Below are 10,217 nucleotides of genomic sequence, written 5' to 3' on the forward strand. Positions count from 1 at the left end.
TATTATTTAAGTCATTCATTGAAAGTGGATGAACACAAGCTGTAACACAAAAATAAAGCCAAAGGAAAAAATGATTTTGATTTTTCATTTAGAAAATTTACATATACATTGATTAAATATTTTTTTATCCCAATTTCAGGAGTATTAAATTAATGTGACATTAAACAAGGAAAAGAATAAATTTCAATGGAAAGGTTTAGCGAGAAATTGCTCCAAGTTTCAGAAATAAGAGAATACTATGGAGAGAGATGAAATAGAAGCAGCTGAACCATAGCGATTGGGATTGGGAAAACATAACTGACTAATCAAGTTGTCTGACCCCTGTAGATAAAAAACCCTTGAAATCAATAGTAATAATAACAACAGGAAAATAGAAGGAAAAGGTGTGCAGGTTATAGTTGAAAATGTTAAAGCACAAAAGGCATAAAAAGGTAAAATGAGGACTTGTGCCCTGAACGGAAGGATTCACTTTAATATATTATTGACACAGAACCTTGTGACTCCAAGAAGAAAGCTAATTACTCAATGGAAAGAGGAATAATATCGTAAAAGTACCAGAAGGATCATCAATAACTATCTGGAACATGCGTTTAGGCTACATTCATGAGCAGATCTTATTGAAGATCTCCCAGCTAAATTTAGATGGAAATAAATTAATGGGTTGCAGGATAAGGACTTGCTTGACTTGTATTCAGGGGAAGTTGAAAAGGAAGAATATTCCTCAGAGGAGTAATATGAAGGCAGAGAAGCAGCTAAACCTGATACATTCAGATGTAGGAGGATCATTAAATCTACGTCCCATATAGGGGCTAAATATTATATTACCTTCACTGCTATTTTTCTAAGTTCATCACGCTTGTATCATTGAAGAAGAGAATAGATGTATTTGAAAATTTCAAGCAATACCAAGCAATTGATGAGCTTCGAGGGTAATTTGAAAAGTTCTTGGAATGGAATTTCAATAAACGACCTAGCTCAGTGAAACTTTTTTATTTTTCAATGTAGTCTCCCTGTATAGTAATGCACTTGGTCCAGTGATGTTCTGATGCCCTCATTCCAACTCAAAAATTAGATTCCTTCAAGCCTGCAAAATACCCGCATGCTAGGGCTGTCAGTTCTATGTTTGAAGAGAATCTCCATCCACCCCTGGGGGAAAATTTTGAGCTTTGGGAAAGTTGGAAATTCTGTTGAATCCAAATAAGGCAAGTGTGGTAACAATTTGTATCTTAGTTCACTTATTTTTGCCATGGCAATGACACTTGTGCATATATGTGCTTGTCTTGCATGGATTGTCTTGATGAAAGACGACTTTCTATCTTTCCAAACCTAGCCTTTTTTCTGATATCTTTTGCTGTAGTTGGTCCAGAAGCTTAGCGTAGTTTTGTTCAGTAATTGTTTGACTAGTGTCAAGATAATCTATAAGTAAAATCCCTTTTGTAACCTAGAAAACTGAATCCATCACCTTCCGGCTGACCTCTAAAATGAAGCTAAATAGGATTTTATTTCCAATGCAAATAATAAACAAAAGGCAGCATGAAGAGTAATTATCAAGAAATTGGCCATCGTAATACAAAAGAAAATCTTCCTTTTACCCCAGACACTAAATATTTTTTTCTTATAAGCTATTGAAGACAATTTGTTCTCTCAAAAATTTGATGCTGCGAATATTGCTTCCCTCGAAACGTTGATGCAATTATTGGCAATATGTTGCAAAATCTTCTTCCAAATAATGTAAATTTTAAATAGAATTTTGTTACTTTATTTGATATTATATCGACTCTTAAAAAAATTTAAAAAATTCAACAGTAAGTATATTTATAGTCTGTCTAATTCCCTAATTAAGTACATTATTGTGTTCATTGCGGAACCATTAGCTATGTTAGCCAACTTATGTTTTGAGACAGGAGATTTTCCAGCAGCTATAAAATATTCCAAAACAGTACCTGCCAATAAGAAAGATGATAAAAATGATTTAAATAACCTTGTGTCCAACCTTAAGCCTCATTTCCATAGTCCCCTTTTTTGGTAAAAATTTTTGAAGCTATTATGAAAGATCAAATATGTAATTTTTTTGAGTCCAATAATCTATTTTCCAAATCACAGTAAGGCTTTTCATCTGGGAAATCTAAAATTTTGGCAGTAGAGTCCATAGTTAATTGTCATAAATGCATTTGAAGAGGAGTCAGTCTCTGTGACACTATGTGATCTTAGTAAGGCTTCCGACTGTGTTAATCATTCAATATTACTCACAAAGCTAGAATAATATGGTGTTAAGGGAGTTGCACTGAAACTAATGAAGTCGTATTTGGATGATCGCTACCAATTGGTTTAACTTGATGGCTGTCGATCTGCAGCTCTCAAAGTGAAATGTGGTATCTCACTGCTTGGCCCAGTACTTTTCATCATCATGATTAATGATTTGCCCTATAATATGAAACCTATATCTGTTTTATATGCTGATGACATAATATTAATAATTTACATTTAAATACTAAAAAAACTCAGCGTATTGTATGCAGTCTTAAATAAAAAATAACTGAATTTGAAACTAATAAAATACTACAAATTTATATTGAAACAAAACTTAACTGGGATACCCACATCAGTCAGATCTGTAATAAACTGAGTAAAGCTGTTTATATGTTAAGAAAGATCAACTTTCTCATTTCAAATGAGTATCGTTTAACACTTTACCATGCCTTCTTTCAATATCATTTGAATTATGGTATTAAGTTATGGGGCCATTCCCCACATGTTGAACAACTTTTGGTACTACAAAAGAGAGCTATTTGCTCTCTTGCACATGATTTCTGCAAACCTTTTTTTATTAGGTATGGAATCATGACTGTATTTAGTTTATATATCTTTAAGGCTCTGATTCATGTGAAAGTTAATCTAGAAACTTACCAATTAAGATCTCATATTCACAACTAAACGACAAGGAATAAAGCAAATCTAAATACAACTTATTGTAGATTGTCATCAAACTACAACACATTTCATAATGTGAACATACGACTGTATAACTACCTGCCTACTCAGTTGATATTGGACTGTATCCAGAGTTTCAAGAATAGGGTATATACCTGGTTACTTGCTCACCCACTTTACTCATTTGATGAATTCTTCTGTGAAAATCTTCATCACATTTAAGAACTTATGTTTAAATATTAAGTAATATTCATATTGACGACATTTAATATGGTTGTACCATTTTTCAAAACGAATAAAGTATTATTGTAATTGTTGAAGGGCACAGGGGTAAGAATGTGTTCAGATACAAGTGGATGTTCAAAACAAAATATAATCAGTTAGGAGAAATTGAAACCCATTAGTCCACAATAACAATTCCAGGATATTCACAAATATGTGGGGTAGACTTTCTTTAAACTTATTGTCCTCTGATTAAGAGATAGACCACAAGAACACTAATGGCAGCTTTAGTTGAGATGGGTTGGGAGATTGAACATTCGGACATAACCACTCCTTACCTCAACAGTCCAATCAAGGATGAAGTATACATGGAACAACTTCACTACTTTGTATATGAAGGGAAGGAGGCAATCTGTTATGTGTGCTGGCTAAAGAAGACCAAGCATATATACTTTGCACCAATCTGGGAGACTGGAACAATTGAATAAATGAGCATGTAAAGATATTGGGGCAGTTGCAGCGCAAAAGTGATATGAGGATTCACAAGAAAAATAATTTGACTGTTGGAATTAATGTGAATGAAATACAAGTGGTCAGTGTGAAAGAAAAAAATCAAACCCTTCAGAGACCAGTTATAAAAAAATATTCGAAATAAAAAGCAAGGGCTGGCATCACAGTTTCACAGTTGTTAGCATCAAAGATAACAAGATCAGGTAAATATGAGCTGGATGAGTTATCTTACACAAGAAAAATTTGGATTGATTTCAAAATGGAGGCCATGTAAATTTAAACCCATTTACAGTGAGCAGAGACATAATACTGTAGATTTGAGGAGTGAAATATTTGATGATTCCCAAAACAGAAGAGCTGTTGGGAGCTTACTGTATGTAGATTAAGGTATTAGACCAGATTTGTCTTATGCTATAGGCTGCCAAAGTCAATATTGTCGAGATCCAATGTGCCAAGATTGGCAGGGAATCAAATGCACACTGAAATATTTGAAGGGTACCAACTACCTTAGGTTAACTCATCGAAGAAAGGGTGAGAGTACAAGGATGTACGTGAATGTGGACTGGGGAAATGATAAAAGAGATTACGTAATATTGGTTTTACATAATGTTGGCAGGAAGCGCAAAAATGAAGGACTGTTGATTCTTCTACCATAGAAGCAGAAAACATTGCCAAGCAAGGAGTAGTGAACAAACTATTCTGATTGACTAGTTTTATGCAAGATCTATCTCGACAGGTAAAACCATGGATTAGGGAGAAGATATTACTAAGACAAACAAGAGATGGAAATGGAAGAATGTAAATACAGAATTGAGAATAGGGAATTATAGAGAGTTCGATAATAAACTGAAATGTGAAACAAATTTGGCAGAAGAAGTGTGGTGGAAGAGGCCATGCGAGGGCATGGCAAGGTTTCAGAGAAAGGGTCAAATTGGTATGCTGTACAGGAAGGTGAAAGCATTATCTGGGTATAAGAAGGGAAAATCATTTCAAACAAACAAGAATAAATCAAGAAAATTATTAATTGAACATGGGAAGATTCATGAGAGATGAAAGGAATATATAGAAGAAGAGTATGGTAGAGAGATATGCCTGCAAGCTTAGACACAGAAGAAATATAGACCGATGAGATTTGAAATAGACAGAGAATATGAAGTAGATGGGGATAGCTTAGGTCTAGGCATACTTGATAAGGAGATAGAAAGAGCATTAAGGGAATTGAAATCAAATAAGGCCATGGGGGTAGACAACATTCGTGTGAAACTACGTTAAGTTTTGGGAAAAAGGAGGAAGAGATTTATGGAGTAATTTTTAGCATTTATGAGAGGAGAATTTGACCGGAAGGCTTTGCTAGATTAGTGCCTTTTACAAAAAAGTTAAAGGACTACAGAACATTAAGTTTTATTTAAAACTCAGCTAAAATGGTTCTCAGGATCATCAACAAGAGGATGCAGAGTAATGATTACTTAATGATTACTTAGGGGATGATGAGTTTTGGTTCAGGAAGGGAAGAGACATGCATGATGTCATGGAAATAATGAGATCACTCATAGAGTGGCACATAGAAGTATAAAATCAGGGTACATTGGTCTGTTTTGTAAATTTTGAAATGGCACTTGTTATAGTGAAGTGGCTAGAAATAAATGAATGTATTGCATCAAACGGGAGTAGATAAGAGTGTTACGAGACTTATCTGCATCTCTCAGACAGCTCAAGTATGAGTGGCAGATGGAAAGTCTGGATGGGCAGTGTTAGGAATGGGAGTAAGACGGGTGTCCTTATCGCCTGTGCTGTTCAAAATATATGTGAAGGAAATGGAAATAGTTCAAGAGGTGTGGGAAGAACTGGAGGTAGGAATGAAAGTTGTCGGGGAATTCATAAAATCAGTTAAGCTTGTCAATGACCAAGCTTAAATTAGTCTGTCAGCCAAGGGGTTGCAAGCATTTCTGAAAGAATTAGAAATTCAGTGCAATAGATATATGATGAGAATCAATATAAATAAAACAAAGGTTATGCGATTTTCCAGAAAGAAAAAGGCTAAGCTAAACATTAAAATAGGAGGGCAAAAATTAGAGCAGGTAGAACAGTTTACGTATCTCGGAGGTGATTTGGACCATTATGGTCAAAGTAGTAGGGACGTTAGGAGAAGAATTGCACTAGGTAAAGAGGCTTTCACAAGGAGGAGGGATTTGATGACTGGGATGTTTAGTAATGATTTTAAGAAAAGGCTCATCAAAACTTTGATATGGAGCATAATTATGAATGGCATGGAAACATGGTCATTAAAGCATGATGATAGGAGTAGATTAGAGGCTTTTGAAATGTGGGTGTGGAGAAGGATAGCAAAGGTGAAGTGGACAGAAAGGAAAATAAAGGAGGAAGTGCTAGACATGGTGGGGGAGAAGAGAGGATTGTTGGGAGAAATTCAAAGGAGGCAAGAAAGATGAAAGTAGGGCATTCTGAATGGCAGTAGGATGTTGAAGACTATGATATAGGGGAGAATGTCAGGCAAATGAGGAAGGAGCAGGAATAGGATTGGGATGTTGGACAGAATGGAGGGTGCAAGGAAATATGGCGAATTGAAGAGGGGCTTATTGTAGAATAGGACATAAGGTTGTGTTTTGTAAGGAAAGGCAAGGGGATTGTCGCTCAACCGTTTGGTTACTTGTATCCATCCAAAACCTACATTAACTGGTAGATTAGCGGTAATAATAATTACCTATGTTATGCAAGCAAGAGGTGAATTAAATGAATATAGTCTAGGTTTTTTTATCCCTGGGTATTTGACAGGAAAAAATGACAAATTTTATTTCAGAACATGAGTAATGCTTAAATGTAATCAGCTTAAATAGGGATTGTAGCTATTTATGTTATAAAAAGAAAATATATGAAGCCTTGATGAAAAATAGAGAGAATAACATGAAAAAGAATGAACAATCTGCATCTAAAGCAAAAAGATAATTCTTTCTTACCAGGCAATACCTCCAATACTGGCATCCCAATTATAGTTATATCATTTGACGTAGAGGGGCTACTAGTTCAATATTAAAATTCAGAGCTTCAATATAATTTGAAAACAATTATGCATTTGATGATGCCTGATTTCAAATGTTTGACATGCAAAAGGCATTACATTGTTATTTTAATTAAATCTATAATTGAAATTTTATGCATGACTTAAAATGAAATCCCATTTTCTATAATATTTGGTTTACTAATTACTATCTTTCAATACATTTTTGAATTTATATTTGTTGGAGTTTACACTATATTTAGTACAAAAAAATTAACACTATACCAAGTACAAGCTTTCACAAGGAGGGAATTGATGACACAGATGTTGAGTAAGAATTTAAAAGAACGCTCTTCAAAACTTTGATATGGAGCATAGTTATGTACGGTGCGGAAACATAGTCAATGAAACAGGATCATTGATGTAGATTGGAGGCTTTTGAAATGTGGGTGATGAGAAGGATGGTGAAAGTGCAGTAGACAGAAAGGAATATAAAGGAGGAATTGCTAGGCACGGTAGGGGAGAAAATATTTTGATTGGGAGAAATTCAAAAAAGGCAAGAAAGATAAATGCAGGTCATTCTGATCAGCAGTGAGATGTTGAAGACTATGATAAAAGGGAGAATGTTATGTAAACGAAAAAAGGGCAGAAATAGGATTGAGATACTGGATGGGATGAAGGAAGTACACACCTTTTTGGTGGCTCCCTGCCACACACCTTTGTTTGTTAGGAGAGACAAGATATTTATTTAGTATTTGTGCCCATCAAAAAATTACCTTAACTGGTAGATCTCCTAATCAATACTACCAAGTACATTTAACATGTTGCACATAATTATACATACTTGCAAAAAAAGATTATGGCCTTGCAATTTACTTACTTATTGTTACTTAATCTTATTACTTCTAAGTCTTCAGGATTAAAAATACGTTTTTATTTCAGATAACATTACACATAAAAGAAATCTGCATCAATGGCCAACTGTATTGTGTGGACATATTGATAATCAACTGCTTTGCTTCTGGAACTGTATTTCTTACATGAACAATATAAATTTCCAATCCATCCATTATCCACATCTTCCCTTGGCTGGCTAGTAGCCAAGGGAGGATGTGGCTGTTGAATAATACTGGTCGAGTAATAGTATGGTAATAGCTGTTATGTAGTACTCCTTCTCCTCATAGAAAGAGTGGTTTTCTGCTGAAATACTAGTGGGGAGAGGAGTGATCTGTATTTTATTGGCAATCACCATTTCATCTGGTTTTTACATCTCAATGTCATATTGATATGACATTGTGAGTAAAAGGGAAATGTGGAGTAAAAGGGAAAGGTGGGGTAAAAGTTATGAGCAAGGGGGACGAGTGTAAGAGAATGGGCCTCTTATTGCAGCAAGCCTTATTCGGTTCCCAGTGAGAGTGAACACTTAGCAGTTAATAAGAATGAATGCATCAGGTACTACACAGTGGACTCATTAACAAAAGAATGCTCAGAAAATGGCAACAAATATGATCATAGAGGTTCGTGGCCAGCATTGGATTAAGTGTGGAATATTTTATGAAATACCATTAAATTTAATTGGGGAACAGCATTAAAATAAAAATGCATGAATGACACCTTTGCTGTTAGAAGCTTGCTGGCAAACAAATTTGGGGCTAGTATTGCTCCATGTATACATTATTAACTTGCCTTATTAACTCAGCTGTCTGTGATCTTCAAGCAGTTCTTTATGATACTAATATACTGCTATCTTGTGAAAAACTGAATACTTGGTATGAAAAATTGAACAAGATCCACAGAAAATATCATTTTGCCCGGCAGCTAACTGCATTGACATCAATAGTTTATTACGTCTGCTTGGCCAACAGTATGTGAAACTGGCTCAGGTTACATAATTACTGGTTTTAATTTTGAACGTGGACTTCAACTGAGACACAATATATGTTCATCATTTGGCCCACAAAATGCATACACCCTATGTTCACATGTTCAAAGCGAACTATTAATTAAGATGTGCTATATGCAATGCATTTAGTTGAATTTTACCCACTACAAACTTGGGTATCCCTTTATGGAGCACCTCTTCAAATGCTTTAAGAATTTTTTTGCTTCAAAAAAAGTCAGAATTGCCGCAAAATCTCTTCGCTCTCCCTCATTTGAAACTTTCAAGCTTTATCCACTTCAATGCAAGTATATTATGAGTAAAATAGTACTTTCTGGAAAAACAGTAACTTACTTAATAAAAATTAAACAACCCAAAATCACCTAACTCGAGGAGGAATGGCAGTATCACATCTCTGACAAGTCATTTGAAAAGATTGCTTGTGAAAATTGTTTTATTCAATTAGCGAGCATTTTAATGATACTCAAATGCAGGGACCACTGTATATTTTGATGCACTGTATATGTATTTGAATACATTTATAGCTTTTTGATTAAATATATTGTTTAACACGTGATGAATAATTATATAATTTTTATCAATCAAATTGGAAGGCACATTCTGAGGAAGGTAGACAGGTTCACCTATCTCGGAAGAACTTTCGTGAAAAATTAAAGGTCAAGTAGTAGGGTCAAAAGCAGAAATGAATTCGGCTAATTAATTATTTCGAGGTAAAGGAAATCGGTGAAAGGGCATCAAGTAAAAACTTTTGAAATTGAGCGGTTTACTGTCTCAGAAAGTTAGCCATCGAGGCAAAAGGATACATGCATACTAGAAGGTTTTCCTTGGTATGAGGGAATGTACAAGGATAAACTCAAAGGGGGTATGAAAAGTGGATGCAGACATATTGATTTGCGGTTGAATATTGAAGACTGTCAAGTATCAGAAAATTTATTTAATTATCTTCAGCGATCAACAGTCGGCAAGGTGCCGAAATAATTGCAGGGCTAGTTTGGAAGAATTCTCTACACGAAGAAAACTGACCACGAGTGGTTAAACGTATTGTTAATCAGAAATAATGTTGTACCATGTTCATACGCTGGGGTCTTGTCGCCCTTGGGGAATGTGGTGTAGACATATTCAAACAATTTTGATTTAAATTAGAACATGTCACACCTGTGTATTAAAAACTTAAACGGGCAAAAAAATGACGCAAGCAGAAGATTTATGTCGTACCTATACACCCTAAACAGGAAATCAAACGACTTCACCAACCTTTCAAGGTCTTATGAATGACCACGTTTTCTTTTAATTGCGCTTCAGCCTATTTCGCTCTGAATTGGGCCAAAAATTAAAATCATGGGTCTATCACAAACTCAGGACGTTTAAACTTCATAGAGAACCTATAGAACTTCAGATAACAAACAAAACATTTTAGAACTCTCCAGGCACCGCGTGATTTAGCCTTGCGTCCATCTATTTTTTATATCAAAATAAGTGAATACCTGAGTTATTACAATCGGTCAATTATAACTAGACAGTACGGTCATCTGGCACTGACTTCCATTTCATCATGCGGTGGTCACGACAAATAGGGAAAATTAATAAATCTTAGGAATCTATTTTAAATTGTTCCTCAACTGTTTTTCAGATCGTGTTTCG

Source organism: Hetaerina americana, unplaced genomic scaffold (genome assembly GCF_022747635.1).
Source record: "Hetaerina americana unplaced genomic scaffold, ioHetAmer1.1.p SCAF_2, whole genome shotgun sequence".
Taxonomy (NCBI): domain Eukaryota; kingdom Metazoa; phylum Arthropoda; class Insecta; order Odonata; family Calopterygidae; genus Hetaerina; species Hetaerina americana.